At 38.7% G+C, this 16,792-nt stretch overlaps 1 protein-coding gene across 1 annotated transcript in view; it reads right to left on the reverse strand.

Moving 5' to 3' along the window:
- LOC139737831 (uncharacterized) overlaps positions 1–16,792 on the reverse strand; it is a 55,764-nt gene that overhangs the window by 22,607 nt on the left and 16,365 nt on the right. The gene's annotated exons all lie outside the window — the stretch shown is intronic.

Raw genomic sequence — 16,792 nt, forward strand, 5'->3', positions numbered from 1 at the left:
CTTACATTCAATGTTCTCTCTCATGTTTTGCATACAAATATCTAAAGTACCTGGTAGTTTGATGTTTCTTATGTTATGCACATGTTTTGCACATTTTTGAATACTTTTACTTTGAGCTTGTTGCAAATTCTTGAGGATGTTGCATAGCATGTTGCTGGCTTTTTAGGATGTTGCACAAGAATTTTAGCATGTTGCAGCGACATGCTAAAACCCCTCATGGACCACCCTGGTTAAGTGTATCACCACTTACTGTATACGCCGAATATTTTGTGAATTTCGCGAATCTGGTGCTATTCGCAAAATTAAAGACACACAAAAATTTTGACTCTGATCCCGATGTGAATGTGACGTACGAGTGTACACTTCTCCGTTCAGTACAGGACTCCACGATCACGAATTACATGGCGTACATGTATACAGTAACAGACAAAAGTCAAATGAGGGCAAATGAAAATCATATCTACATTTTCAACATCAGAAAATGGTTGATAGTTATTTATGTATCATATTTATTTGTGTCAATGTCATGAACTTCTGTTGATCACTGTGAAGGATATTTAAGTAATTATGTACATTTGTAAGTTACCAATTCCCAGAAGAGTGACCACAGATATGCAGGACTAAATGGTACAAACACAATCTGCTTTTTCTATTATTGTAAATAACTAGCAGCACCCGTGGAAATCCACGGGTCTGAGTGGTTTTATTTATTTTTTCTCTCATATATACGATTTTGCACTTTTTATCGATGAAATAAAAAGAAAAGTTTTCTCATTCTTTCGTCACTTGTGCTCTCTTCTACCCATGACCACCATCCCCCCCACACACATTTTCGCCCTCGCAGAACAAACAAACAAACAAACACTCAGGGAAAAATCACCAAAAAACGCTTATGAGATTCTCCGAAAGTTCTGCCCACAGATTCTTCCCGTCTGAACTGGGAAATACTATTGACACTATGACTTTGATATTAATTATACCCCCTGCTCTTGCATCCATGCAGGCACCCGAGGGTCAAGGCATCGCATTTTTTTTTATTCCTATTTCTTTTCCCACGTTATGAGAGAAAAATATATTTTCGTCTTCAATTGCTCCCTGATTTTGTTTTTAATCACCAAAACTTGGTTTGATATATCATAGAACCATCCGTTTATCTGCTTCAGACTAAACATCATCATTATTATTATCATATTATCATTCTTATTATGCCCCTACTGTTATATTATTATTGTGATCATAGTCATTAGGCTTTATAAGTATAAGAAACCCGTGGAAATCCACGGGTCTGAGGGCTTCGTATTCTTTCTTTAATATTTCTTCACCACGTTATGAGAGAAGAAATACACAAAGAATATTTTCGTCTTCATTTGCTCCCTCATTTCTGTTTTCATAATCAAAACTTGGGTTGATGGAGCTAGAACCGCCTGTTTATCTCATTGATACTGTTTATTGTTTTTATTATCATTATAATCATTGATTATGATTATGATTAGGATTATTATCATTATCATTATTTTGAGGGAGGGAGATCATAGTCATTCGGTTTCATTATTATTTTATATAACTCATTGACATGGGGATGACTCAAGGGAATTAAGAAAAAAAGTTTATCGGTCAAGGATAGTGAATCTTTTTGTCCGTCATGTCAAGGTTACTCTCAAGGTTACTTATTTCAAAAAGCTTCATTATCATTGATATTTCATAATTCAAACATTGCGTCTCTTCCGCCCACTCTTAGTTATGGATCATAGCACCCCTCCCCATTCATTTGCATTGGCCTATTCTCTTATTATCATTATTTCAGTGTATTATTGTTATTGTTATTATCATTTTATTATTACTAATATTATTATTATCATTTAGGGGAGAGGAGAGAGTAGAGTCATAATATAGGGATGATCAACATAGGGAGGCGGAAATGTTAATTTGTTAAGAATTGTAAAAGTCTGTTTCCCCCCATTTTTCTGCTCTTGATAAAAAGCCTTTCTGAAGACAGTCCTGCACAAACTGTCCAAAACTGCTTCACTGCACTAACATACGTAATATTGTGCTGAGCAGGACTATTGTTGCTATTGTGCTGAGAGAAATAAAATATTTTCGTCTTCATTTGCTCTCTTTTTTTAAATCACCAAACCTTGGTTTGATAGATCATAGAACCACCCGTTTATCTGCTTCAGACACAGGTACATTTTATCATCATTATTGTTATTATTATTACCATTGTTATTATTATTATTATTATACTATTATCATTATTATTATTATTATTATTATTATTATTATTATTATTATTATATTACCACTATAATCTCCAATATTATTTGTGGAGGGGGAGATCTATCATAGTCATTAGGTTTAATAAGTAGGCACCTGTTGGAATTCCATGGATCTCAGGGCCTCGTATTTTCTCTTTATAACTCTTTTCCCACGTTATGGGAGAAAGAAAATAATTTTTGTCTTCATTTGCTCCCTCTTTTTTATTTTTATCACCAAAACTTGGTGTGATGGACCATAGAACTACCCATTTTATTTCCACTTGGAAATTCAAAAAAAAAAAAAAGGCGGTCGGCAAGGCGAGGGTTTCCTCTACGTCCGCTTGATCATCTTATGAATATTCATGTTTACAGCAGCTCTGCAGTAAACGAATGGACAGCGGCGCGTGTAATCTAAGGATACGATCGGCAAGGACAAAATTTAAGTGGATATTTAGCCGTCCTAATCAGTCTGAGTACAATGATAACTGACTTGAGAGTAAACTAAATGACGTACCTGAACTGCATAGTATCCTGCAGTTGTGCAAAATACAATAAAATAACAGCATTCGTTGTTTTCATTAGGGCACGCCACGGCGAACGTCACTGTACGTAAATGCCCCTGTACGACCGCGCCGTGTATTATACCATGTTAGATGAGAGTCCATATCATGCGCAAGCAGATAGTGTTTCTTAGGTAACCATCGTCAATACATACACAGGCGCAGGCCACACACTGGCATACCGTACCCACCCGAGAGTACATTGTGTGCGTGCGTGCGTGTCCGCCGGAAAATGTCAGAGATTTCGCTGCACCCATCATCCTTATATCCCTGCACTGTCTCTGCAAGCTAAAAGATGCACTATCGAGAAAGTAGGAGTCCAGCGCAGGATTGGTGAATATTAAAACGCTCGGCTCTTTCGTCACGCACAAAAATGCATTATGCATCTATCTAATTAATTTTTCTTTTTTGTCTTCGACGTCGACACGGAGGCGGAGCGGGGACGAAACCCGCGCCATTCGATGCAGGATACTCTCCTGCGGCCGACGGCACCGCTCGCAGCTGCCCGGAGCCGACGGCTCGGGAGGAGATAGACAATCCAGCAACGCCGGAATAAAACAGGAAATACATAAGGCCGCGACAACAACAACAACTTCGCGTATTATATGTATAGATAATAAACCGTCTACAACAGTTACAGTTATGATTTAACTATTTCAACCATTTGAAATTACATTTGGTTTTGTATTCCGTGCCATGATTACCCTTAAACTTCCACTATTCAAACACTGAACATGTTTCTGCATGTAATGCAATTATGACTACCCTGACACTCACATCAAACTTCAAAGGAACTTTCCAATAAGATATCACATCCCCTAGCATAACTTATTCAAGCTTTATTCAAGAATGTTTCCTCGTGACACTTCATCTTTACTCATACATGAAAGTTTGCATGGTATTACGGACTGGTCCAGATGGAGAATAAATATAAACATCATTGGTGTTATGTAGATGTAATTTTTCCCTCTGATTTTACCTTCATGAAAAAGATCAATTCATACTCGGAATATAAATGTGCTGATCCACTTTTAATACACCAAAAAAAAAAAAAAAAATCTATTTCACAATGCATCTGTGACACAGGTTCATGTACATTGTATTCAGTGCACAAAGTGCGCTAAAGTATACTTTAAGTGTGGTGCGGGAGTAATTCTACATGCAGTCTTGGATTAAGACTACATGTATGTGACTGCTGGTACACATGCATTTTAATGAAGCTGCCACAAATGAGAACACAGCTGGAGAAATATCGCTCTTTTGCTAATGCCACGCCACACTCCAGTGATCACGTTAGACTGGGGAAAAAGTGCTTCTCCTCAAATTTGGGTGAAAGTGTTTCAAAAAAGAAAAGAAAGAGGAGATGGCAAGATATCTCAAAATTAAAATCTTGGTCACTGGCCTGAAATTTGAGACATCGACGCCCACTCAGTGGGGATTTGTCCTTGAGATCCATCATGTCTGGTTGGGACATCGTGATTTTCACGGGCTACCAGGCAGAATTGCGCCCTCTTTAATTTATAGCCGGTGACGCATTAGGTCACCATGTCGCGGCACAGCCACTAGCCTGGGCTCAAAAGCCTGCCGCTCGCGCATGATCTGTGATCCTCTGCTTTTCAGTCAATTTCAGCAGGCCGTAATGTCTGATACCATAGTTTAACCTACCTACATGTTTCACAGTATGATGAAGCACAGCATGGTAGCTTGGTCCAAGCAGAGAGGAAGTGCAGCCATAACAATTCATTCTATTGAACTAGTTTGTTCTGCTCTTTTCGACTGCCTTTAGTGATGAGCATGTTATACGCTTTGGTGCACATACCAGCTGACGAGCAAATTTCTGTTCCAACAGATTGATATACAATTGTAGTCTGGCCAATCTTTCCATTACATACTGTACAACCAGAAACATTTATGGCATGGCACATTGGTGAATTGGAACCAATGGCCTTTTCTGCAGCCTGAAACAAATTGCCACTGGCATTCAAAGCATTGTGTAGACAAACACTCCTCCACACATTTTACTTTTGCGAATCTTGGCTCCTCGCAACATTTGCAAAAAGTTTCATGCACATGAACATTTCTGGTTTTGCAGTAGTCTTCCATTGCTACGGGGTCTTAAGAAATGCAAATTTATCACAAAGAGTGTAATTCCAAGCTACTGTACACTAAATCTGGTTTCTGGTAAGATGCTAAAAATAGTTTGAAGTACATGACAACGTAAACCACGATCCTAATCATGACATTTCATTTACTAGCATATTACATGGAAACTGACAATGGGAATTTAGAAATTTATCACTGAACAGAAACATACATGTATATCACAGCGAGTGCACCTTGAAAATACACAAAAACCAAACAGAAAATTCAGGGGCTTTGACTAAACACCTCCCTTCATTTCATCTTCAAAAGAAAGGAAATAAACAAGCAGTTGACTTATTTAACAAATGCCATAAACGTACAAATTGCACAATTCATGTGGAGGAGCTCCTTTACTTTTTTATTATTATTATTCGTAACGGCATGATACACTAGACCTCTTTTCAAATGTCAAATTCACAGTGCATGACACTAGACCTCATGGCAATCGAGTTCCTAAAATGGCGTAGTACAGTAAATCTGAAGTATTGGAAGAACCTACATGTTGTACAGCGCTACAACAGAAAGATAAAGTTATACGAAGGCCTATCATGGTTGTTTTTATGTAGGTCAGTATTCACCTCGTCCAAAATCACACCATTTGTACTGCACATGCAGCCCAAATTGCAGGCTAAACCGTAACAGCTGTCTCTTCACAGCTCATTGACAATGCAGCCACCATTCTCACCCAGGTGAGGAACGCCAACTCCTAACCTACTTATACATTGTGCCATGCAGAAAGCCTGCCTGCACTCACTTCTTACATTTCAACAACCATGAAGACGACAGGAAACACACTGCACGGAGTATGTATCATGTTTGAACTATTTTTGATGGAAAAACAAATATTAGATTTTTAAAAAGCTATATGATTACCTGCTACAGTCTGTGTATGTCAATAACATATGCTTCCAAAAATACATATATACACTACGGAGCAATATGAAAATTCTACACTGTTAAAGAGCAGATTAATAATTTGAACTAACACAACTAAATTTTCCCAAAAAAATAAAAATAAACAAACTATAAAACAAGTTGTCAGTTTGATATTAATAGAACTATTCACAACAAATAGCTGTATGATAATTAAAGAACAATCAGTTATTTCGGCAAACAAAATATCAGCATACTAGTCTCATTATTTGTTAATCAATTTATATGGACATTCAGCACTAGTGATACTCTTTATGAAGGAGTTTTGCAAGTTCTGTATGTATTCTCTTCACCATTTACTTCGGTTTGATAGACGTCACAAAACAGTACACTTTCACTTACCAAGAAGACTGGCTTTGGTAAAATTCCATACATTTCCTGATAGGGCCATTATTGATCGATGCTCAAATATTCCTACAGCTGCAGCTCTACCTTCCTTTGGGTTTTTCCACTTGCGACACTTTCACAACGATATCAACAGCTCAACCACAGTAAGGCCATGATCTTTTATAGTCTTCCACTCAAAGTGACAACGGCAAAAGTTCCACATGTAACATTTAGGCAGTGGCACATGTGTGGCTGCAACAAGACTATCATATTACCACCAAAAAAAAACAAAAAAAAATCTGCTCATTTCAGAACTTGTAACTCAAAACTGTGAAGCTCTAAATAAGACAGTGCTGGCTAATGCCGTAAGTGCGCCTTTCCAGAAGCTGTGCCCGAGCTGCGGAGCAAAAAAGCAGGGCTCCTGGTGCCACCAACCACACCACACGTCACAATGTTCCTTCTGCGCCGCAGATGAGCACCAATAGAGCAGCGCACTCGACCCCTAATAATGACATGGCCCGCAGGCACTAACGAGATAGCTCAGACAACGTGGTGAGCTACCAGGGCACAGATTACTGCATCATTATCATATCCACAGCGGACAACGGCCACACACCACACACCCATGCCAAGGGTGAGACCTGTAACACCTGTTCCCATCATATCTATCTCTGACAAAACTGTGCCGGCAAACAAGCGCCAATATTTGGGCGTTGAATTGATAGAGAGTTCACATCTGTCCATCACTCTGTGTATTGTGCGAATGAGCTGAGGCAATGATAGTTGGTAATGACAGCGGGAAGACAATATAATAAAGATTTATTTGTTGATCTACAATGAGAACTTATGAGCAACAAATCACTAAATCTGTCGCTGAGTATATTTTCAGAACTCAACACTAACATGTTTCTCTGGTGGCCCATTCATGCTACTTAAATCTTTAAATTTAAAATGTTGGTGGTCCGAAAAAGAGACGTACAGCGTATTAGACAAAAATAAAAGGAAACATTAATAAATTTGGAATCTTCATTGCCCAAGTGGGCCACATAAAGATCTAACCTTTTTGGAAATTTGGTGGCCTGGCATCAATTTCTAGTGGCCCTGTGCCACCATTAACATCGAGCCCTGATATGTATTTTTTAATGCTTGTTTATTCATAGTTTGCCCAGTTTTTCTGAATTACTGTACATTTATAACAAGGAGTAAACATGCATTTTTTGACTAGACACATTTTTTTTTTTTTTTTGCATGTCATGCCATCACATAAGGAAATAGATTAAAGGGATGGTACAGTATTGGTGGAGATGAGAATTGGGCTTTTAACTTTTTGCGAGATACCAAGAAAACACTTAAAGCTGTATGATATAGTACAGAGCATACCATTTTAAGAGGAATTCAAAGTTTATTTGCTGAAAATCGGGTTTGGAATGACTGCAACATCCAAAAACAAAGTAAAACAAGGAAAAGTAGAAATTACGCGGTGCGTAACATATGTCCCCGCCGGAAGTAGCATTTTGTAACAAAATGTGCAATATAGGTAAAAAATCAAGGTCAAAGGTCAAAGAAGTCAAAGGTCAAAATTCTGTGTAGAAGTTTTGAAGCCCTCACCTAGTGCCATCACATAAAGCAAATGGAATCGAAATTGGGTTAGAAATGGCGAAGGAGTAGCATTTTGTAGCCAATGTACAATATAGGTCAAAAATCAAGGTCAAAGGTCAAAGAAGACAAAGGTCAAAATTCTGTGTAGAAGTTTTGAAGCCCTCACCTAGTGCTATCACATAAAGCAAACGGAATCGAAATCGGGTTAGAAATGGCGCAGGAGTAGCATTCTGTAGCAAAATGCACAATATAGGTCAAAAATCAAGGTCGAAGGTCAAAGAAGTCAAAGGTCAAAATTCTGTGTAGAAGTTTTGAAGCCCTCAACTAGTGCCATCATATAAAGCAAACAGAATCGAAATCGGGTTAAAAATGGCGAAGGAGTAGCATTTTGTAGCAAAATGTACAATATAGGTCAAAAATCAAGGTCAAAGGTCAAAGAAGTCAAAGGTCAAAATTCTGTGTAGAAGTTTTGAAGCCCTCACCTAGTGCCATCACATAAAGCAAACGGAATCGAAATCGGGTTAGAAATGGCGAAGGAGTAGCATTTTGTAGCAAAATGTACAATATAGGTCAAAAAATCAAGGTCAAAGGTCAAAGAAGTCAAAGGTCAAAATTCTGTGTGTAGAAGTTTTGAAGCCCTCACCTAGTGCCATCACATAAAGCAAACGGAATCGAAATCGGGTTAGAAATGGCGAAGGAGTAGCATTTTGTAGCAAAATGTACAATATAGGTCAAAGGTCAAGGTCAAAGGTCACGACTGAAATTCTGTGTACAAGTTTCAAAGCTCCCATGTAGTGCTATCATATAAAGCAAACAGAATCAAAATTGGCTCATAAATGACAGAGAAGTAGCAAATTGAAGATTTTGATCACACACGGACGCACACACGGACACACGGACGGACGGACGGACACACACACGTACGGAGCCCGTTTCATAGTCCCCTGCTCGAACTCGTTCGGCGGGGACAACAAAGCGATCATGATAAAGTGTGGGTCCCACACTTTATTAGAATTGCTATTTTTTGGATATCTCAGTCATTTCAAAACCAATTTTCATGAAATAAACATTTAATTCCTCATAGAATTACATGCTCTTTCATATCTTATAAGAGGTTTCTCATTATCTCACCAAAAAATGTTAGAAACCTGAAATCAGGTCTCAACCAAAACTATCCGATCCCTTTAAATGTGACTATACAGTGCAATTTACCAGCATCAGACAGAGGGATACACTGTTCCATACTCATGCAATGTTACAATAGATCAAAAGCTACCGATATGAGGCAGAATGAACACTTTGCCAATGATGACCATCTTGCATTCTTAGATTTAATGCGGCATAAAAATCACGAGGAAAGATGATTACACAAGTTACACAAGGCAAGTGACTACTTTATTAATACTATTTCAATATGCATAGATAATTATTCCCAAGGACCTACACAAGAGTGTAGTTGATTGATTCACTTCACTTCACACAGCTAAATACTTTTTGATCCATATTTAATAGTTTATGCTCAACAGTTTTTGCACAGTCATGCAAACCTTGCACTACAGTTCTGATAAAAATTTGAATTATGTCAAGAAACTGCTCTGGCATATATCCACTATAAGAGCAGGATGCTACATAACTTTTTTTTCACCACTTGCCTGGACGGGCAAGCAGATTTTCAATTTGTTGCAGAACATTTGCCCAAACATGACTTTTACTTGCCCAAAAAGAAAGTCCAAAGATATACAGCAAATGTGTGGAATAACAAACATGGTTTGATAGAGTGTTGGTGTTGGATTGCATTGGGACTTCTTCATGTAAAGTGTTGGGAACTAGGGTGGCTTCAAAACATTTTGCTTGCTCAAATCAGGCAAGCATTTTTCTCATTGTTCCAAAACATTTGCCCGACTTAGATTTTTACTTGCCCTGGGCAATCAGGCACGTGCTTATGCAGCACCCTGTAAGAGATGGACCATAGAATCAGTACAATTGGTACTACCATATCTCAAAATGCCTACTAAATCAACCCAGTTCATGTTCATTATTTTCATAAGCTTATCATCATCATCAAATTGCCAAAAGGAAATCACCTTAGAAACTGACAAGACTTACTATATAGAGGAAGATGCGGACTGCAAATCTATATTTCACTTGTATTACAGTGTACCTATCCCCCCCCCTCCCAAAAAAAAAAAAAAAAAAAAAAACTGAGAATGAATAGCACAAAGTACACTGGCCATGTGAGTCACTCATACCATATTGTCAGACCAAAGATGCTTGACAGTACGACACCCTCTATGGCCCGAATTCACGAAGGTGGTACAAATGCAACCATGGTTTAAACTATGGACAAAAACCATGGAGCGCCAAGTGTCGCATGGAATATTTCGCTACGAAATCAGTCATTTCGTTGGTGAAATGATTATTTTGTAACGAAATGACAACATTTTGCAACTAAATGAACATTTCATTAGCAAAACGGTCATTTTGTCCACGAAATGACCAATTTCGTAAAGAAATATTCTGTGCGACACTTGGCGCACCATGGTTTTTGTCCATGGTTTAAACCATGGTTTCATTTGTACCACCTTCGTGAATACGGGCCTATTGGTCTAACTAGCAGGCAGCTCAAGATGCTGAAAATATGAAGTAGGCCCAAGGGCAGGTAAAATCAGCAAGAGAAAAATTTTACTAGCCCTCCTGTAGCCAACTTGTGAAGGCACAAGTTCCCCTGAGTACAGCAGAAACATATCAGGGATGGACAGACCAAATCACAATGGGGCACAGTCTCTAGCTTCCACACACTCAAGACGTGGCCATTCACAAACACAATGGCACTGCCTTTTCTACTATGTGTACATAGAAGTACTATGTACGTACACATATTCCTAGTGTGTCAGTGTGTTGCCACAAAGCATGTGTCCATGTGTGTGTGAGAGCATGCATTCCACATGTGAACAATCTCTGCAGCAAATGAATGATAAGGTAGCACTGTTTTTGGTTTTGGTTTTGGTTTTTTTTTAAAAGGATAGTTAACATTGGCCCTGCATTACCATGAAAATTGAAACGCTCCATTCCCCTCGCACACGTGTCGAGTATCAACATTTCTACAACACCGTATCCGAAACCAAATTCATAGGCTTGTTAGACAAAATGCAAGTACTGTGCAACTGGGCAGTATTGTATCATACTACATCCAAACACACAGGAAGATGAATGTCTCTGCCACTGGACTGCACATCTTGCGTCGACATACTGGTACTTGTGGCCAAGACATTTGCACAGGCTGGCGCTCTGTTGCAGTTTCATATAGCCATTTATTACATTTCACAACCGTACAGTCAATCCTACAATGAGCAGAGCATATTCACTGGTAGCACCAGCCCAACAAAAAACTTGGGCTTTGTGTGAAGTTGGTCTCAGGCCCATTTACTTGCCTTTGAGTGTATGTTTATCTATTCATTTTAAAAGTTGTATGTATTTAATAACATTCTGCCTTAATCACTCTCCAAGACTTCCAGTGTAGGTACATTATTAATCAACTGCCTTTGTTCAATAACAAATTTCATGCACTGTATCAATATTCAAATGAAATTTGTATGAATAACAGCAGCAATGATGTGAACAAAATGTAAGCTACAGCACATGTACCTTTGGCTGTTGCATCATAATAGCTTGCCTCTGTTGACATCAATTAATCTTCTACCAGATGCCAACAGACTGGAATGCCCGGGATACTTGATGATGCTACAAAGGCGAGCCTCTGATTACATTCTTCCTGTATTCCTTACAGTGTGTTTACATCAGGAGGTCCTAATGGGCTGTACAGCAGGCAGTGACTATGTACACCACCTTTAATATGTAGTTGGTTCATGCCAGTGCCACAGTCCCATGGGTGGGAATCTGTGTCATGTTTGGCATGTGGCTTTTTCATGTCCTGTTATGAGAGGGTCAGATGCAGAATGACCTAGACATGCATGGTTTTGAATTTCCACAATGGAAACACAATAACAAATGAAATTGGCACGACTCTCATTAAGTGGCAAATGTATAAATACATAATACATAAATAACTCATATAAAGAACGAGGAAGAGGAAATATACAGTACTACAAAAGGTAAAAGAAATAATGCCAGGATAATGAAGAAAAATAAATATTCAATGCATTGTGTGTCTATGCGAGCATTTACACACAAATTTTAAAGTACAGTACGCGCAATAGAAAACGCCCGACGAAAGTGCGTCCAAATTTCGTCCCAACGCTTTTTTCGTTGTTGATTTCGTCGGGGACGTTTTCAACGCTTTTTGCGTCCAGACTTCATGGACGGATTTTGGACGAATTCAACGAATTCAACGAAATCCCCGAACGCTTTTCCGAAGCTGTGGACGCTTTCAACGCTTTCGACGCTTTCAACCCTTTCAACGCTTTCAACCCTCTGTACACATCACACACACAGCTACACTGTATACAAAGTTAGCTCGAATCGCGAATCGCTAGCTCTCCCTTCGTCGAAGTTGTCTAGGTTTCCCGTCCATTTCTCTCATTTTTCTCTCTTTTGCTTTCGTATCATTGTATCCCTTTCTTTTCAGAGTACAATCATACTTCTGAGAGTTTAGTTTTCTCATTTTTATTAAGTGATTACCTTGTTTGCAACAATTTGGGGTGAGTTTTTGTTCGAGTGTTTGTTGAGTTTTTCGATTGAACGATTTGTCGATTATCTTCGTGTGTGCGAGGACCTCGTACCCACTCGTTTGTTTCCGTGTAAGTATTTTTACCGTAAAGTGTCTTCATCGTTCGTCTTCACGCATCGGGTTTTCACCTAGTTTTCCTCATCGTAGTTTTCCACATCCATTTTTTTTTCCGGTGCAAGATACTCTGTGTATTTTCTGCTACGGTAAAATGCCATCGTCGATAGTTTTTGTGTATTCATCGTAGTTTTCCACCTCCATTTCATTTTTGTGTGCCAGATGTGTAGCTAGGTCTGCGATGTCTGAATCGTTTACAGGTTTGTTTTGAGAGGGATTTTGAGGGTTTCGCGGTGGATGAGATTGACTGGAATGATAGTGATAATAATAATGATTCTACTATCTAGTGGTGTTGATATACGAGCTCTTTTGACGATGCAATTTATTTCGTGTGACCGACCATCATGACGTTGTCGTTGGCGATGACGAGTACGAAACGAGTAGCCTACACATGTACAATGTAGGCCTGTAAGACGAGAGTGACACTGACGACATGGCCTGGCCCTGGGGGCGGTTTTAGTGTTGGCTCGCTCGATCGTGCACTGGAGTGGTCTAGAGACCTGCATTTTATTTTTTCATTTAATTGTATCCTTTTGCCTTTTTCACTCTGGTTTACTGCTACCAAAATTTATGTCTCTGAAGAAACTCAACCAGAAGTTAGACAATATGTTTGCACATCAAGCCCAAGTCTGTCAATTGCGATGTTCCTACTCCTTTTTAACTCGAAATCCCATTTTCTTTGCTCATTTTTCCACTGATAAATTATTTAGAACTGTACTGCATTTCTGATGAATTGCTTTTGTGTTATATCAAGAGCCTGCTGAGTAGGTGTTTCATTCTATCCTTTCAATTATCTTTCTATCACTTTCTTCTTTGACCCTGGATGGAAAAGAAAAACCCTATCTTGCCATGTAAAGACAGAACACATACCATCATGAAATATCATGACATTACTAAAGTAATAAAAGAAATAGGAAAGCGATGAAAATTCTTGTTTGTAAAATCATAAATCAAAGGTGATTTCATATGAACCAGCTCTTTGAAACGTATTTAATTTGCCTATTGATACTTGCTTTGCAAGTACACTGTATGAATACGTTTTCTCTCCCATGGACTTTGTGTCCCCCTTTTTTTATGTGCTTTAATGATTATTATTCTAGTTTGTTTTGTCAATATCATCATTATTGCTGTATCATTATTACCATACTTTGATATGGTTAATTGCATTTGTTGATTGACTCACTTTCATTTCGTTGCCTCCTCTTGGTACTTGTGCAGATCCTTTCTAGGGCTTGCTGTTTGCTCACCCCCCCCCCCCCCCCTTTGCTGTTGCTATTTCACTCTTTACCTTTCTTTATCTCTCTGTTGTTCCTTATCTTGTTTGATGTTGCCTCCATATTCATCCTTTTCCTTCAATGGTTGCCCCCTGGCCCTCACGACTATTACTAACCTTCCCCTGCCTTTTGTCTGTCCATCCTCCTGCTCTAATCCCCCTCCCTTTACCTGTTGGGCTCCTTGCCCATGACATCCGACCCTCTCCTTTTGTTTTCTTTGTTTCGTGTCCCTTGCCTGTTCCTGACTGTTCTTGTTGTGTGAAGTCGCTTTACATGTATGTGGTTGCTTTTTCTTCCTATTTGCCATTTTGCTTCTGACGAAGATTCTGCTATGATCGAAAGCTTAGGTCCCTTTTGACTCTATCCTAAAAACATTCATGTACACTCCCAAAACTTGCTGGGCTGTAGTAATGGAAACTTCATTATCTAGCATGGGAGGGGGAATGCTTTCATTTTCTCAAGAGAGTTTGTGTGAGAGAATGCAAAACTTGATTGAGTGTTGCCAAGTTGTTTTCAAGCTTCTTCATTTTATTTGATCTTAAGCATAATCACTTTCGTAAGTACATGTACAGTATTACGATTTCTTCTCCCCTGACTGTAATCGGAAAGTTCGCCATAACGATGATCGCTAATGTGTTTGCAGATGTGCCGATATGGGAAACACGTGGTTCAAAGGAATGCACCATGTGCTACTGCAAGTTTAATGGATAGAATGCGCCATAGGCTTAGTTACGGTAAACAGTTTACGTTCGATGCGAATGATTATTACGTCTTTCAGGATCGAGGAATAATACACACAAAACATGCAAACAAACAAATCCACGAACGAGTGTTGATAACCAAAATTCATATAATGAAAAGTAATAGGCAGTTTTGATGAGCGTGAAATTAATTGTCATAATTTTGCTGTTTAATCGGGTGGTGGCTGCATCACATAGGACATCGCAGTGAATTTGTCTAGGCATATGAGACATTTCATATATTTCTGTGATTGCATTTTTGAGTGATTAATCAATTCCTTTTAACAGTTCGGGAACATATAAATGCATTGTACTTAGATCAAGTACACAATAATCGACGGTTCGATGTATGCGCCTAAAGAAAGGCGAAAGAATCAGAACATCTTTGCAATGATTCCTTTAACTCAACTCACCAGCGAGTTCTTCGATCGATATTAGACCAGTGCGCGCATTCTTTCGACTGGCACCTGGGGTCTGGCACGCACCTGGTTTTGTGGAAATTTCCACAAAGGGAGAGGGTGGGGTTTTTCCAATCCCAAGAGACCGCATTACACAAGAAGACAATCTCGTCGCTTCTATTATTTTCCGTCACTTGTGTTTCCCCCTTATTCTTTGCTAATAATGAACATTTAGGTTGAACTTGATGATGGTTGTTCACACGTGGTTCCTTTTGTTGTGAGGTGTAGGTATTTTCTTTTTTATCATTCTTGGGAGGGGAAAGAAGAGTAAAAGAGGGAAAACTCATTTAAATAAATGAAGGGCACGTACGCTCAGCATCCACAGCAAGCCGTCTTTTACATCAGCATCGTTGATTATCATCACCATCATCAGGCATCACTCCGATAATTTTGTCCTTTTCTTATAAACATTTAGAAACACGATCACCATCACTCGAGATAAACACGTAGCAGTGGCAGATCCAGAGGGGGCGCATGAGGCGCACGCCCCCTTTATTTATCGTTAAAAGAAAAGAAAAAAAAAAGAAGTGAAACCCGGAAGTGGCACCAGAAATATTACAGAATTCCTGGATCCGCCCCTGCCTGTACGAAAATAAATGACAACAAACAAAGTATCAACAACCTCCCCGACAACTACATAAACATTACCACAGAGCACACCGAAGCGGCTGGGATCAAACACCCTTCGAAATACTGCAGCAAAGCGGGAAATCGCCGTTACTAAAATGCATATGTACACAGTGCAAGGCAATTAAAAGAATTACCTTTAAATATTTCAGAATATAAAGGGAACAAATTAAGTGATATGAAACGAAAGAAATTGTATACCAAACGAGAGGTATGAGAAACGACCTCCAATATTATAGGCCCTTAGCCGCAGCATATCAACAAACATGAGTAGGCACACGGAATATGCGTGTTTGGGATTCCTCCCTTCTATATTTCTTTCCTGAACTACTAGTATTCCCAATGCCCGAATAAAATAATGACTAGTTTGTTACTCTGATTTCTTCTTCTGAGGTAAGGAAGTTCGTTCATCCGAAAACGAAAGGATTGACACTCCGAAAGTTTGCTAATCGGACAATGCCCCCCCCCCAAAAAAAAAACAGCCCACAAAATGCTCGTTAATCAAATTATTGGTTAATAATAGTGAAAGACGATAATAATGATAATAATAATAATAATAATAATAATAATAATAATAATAATAATAATATAACAAAAGACAGAAATAAAACAATATATGGCCCTATAGCAATTACCCGCAGCATGATTACATTTTCGAATAAACAAACATGGATAGGCACAAGGAATATGCGTGTTTCGGATTCGAAATAACGCCGTAACCATCGGAATAGCGCACCCGTTTTCTTTTTAGGAATAATGAACACCAAGGAAATGAATAAATTATTTCAAACTATAAGAATCCAACGTAATTCTTGCCTTAATGATTTTCCTCCCTTCTATATTTCTTTCCTGAACTATTCCCAATGCCCGAATAAAATAATGACTAGTTTGTTACTCTGAAAGTGGTGTTGTGAGTAAAGGAAGTTCGTTTATCCGAAAACGAAAGGATTGACACTCCGAAGGTTTGCTAATCGAACAATGACCAAAAAAAAAAAATAATAATAGATTTTATTTTCACACTAGGTACGAACGTCTGCAAGGTGTAGGGAATTTGCGTGTTACGGAACATTTTATCA

The sequence above is a fragment of the Diadema antillarum genome, unplaced genomic scaffold (assembly GCF_040938485.1).
Source record: "Diadema antillarum isolate AM-2024a unplaced genomic scaffold, OU_Dant_1.0 seq00000708_RagTag, whole genome shotgun sequence".
In the NCBI taxonomy this organism is placed as follows: Eukaryota; Metazoa; Echinodermata; class Echinoidea; order Diadematoida; family Diadematidae; genus Diadema; species Diadema antillarum.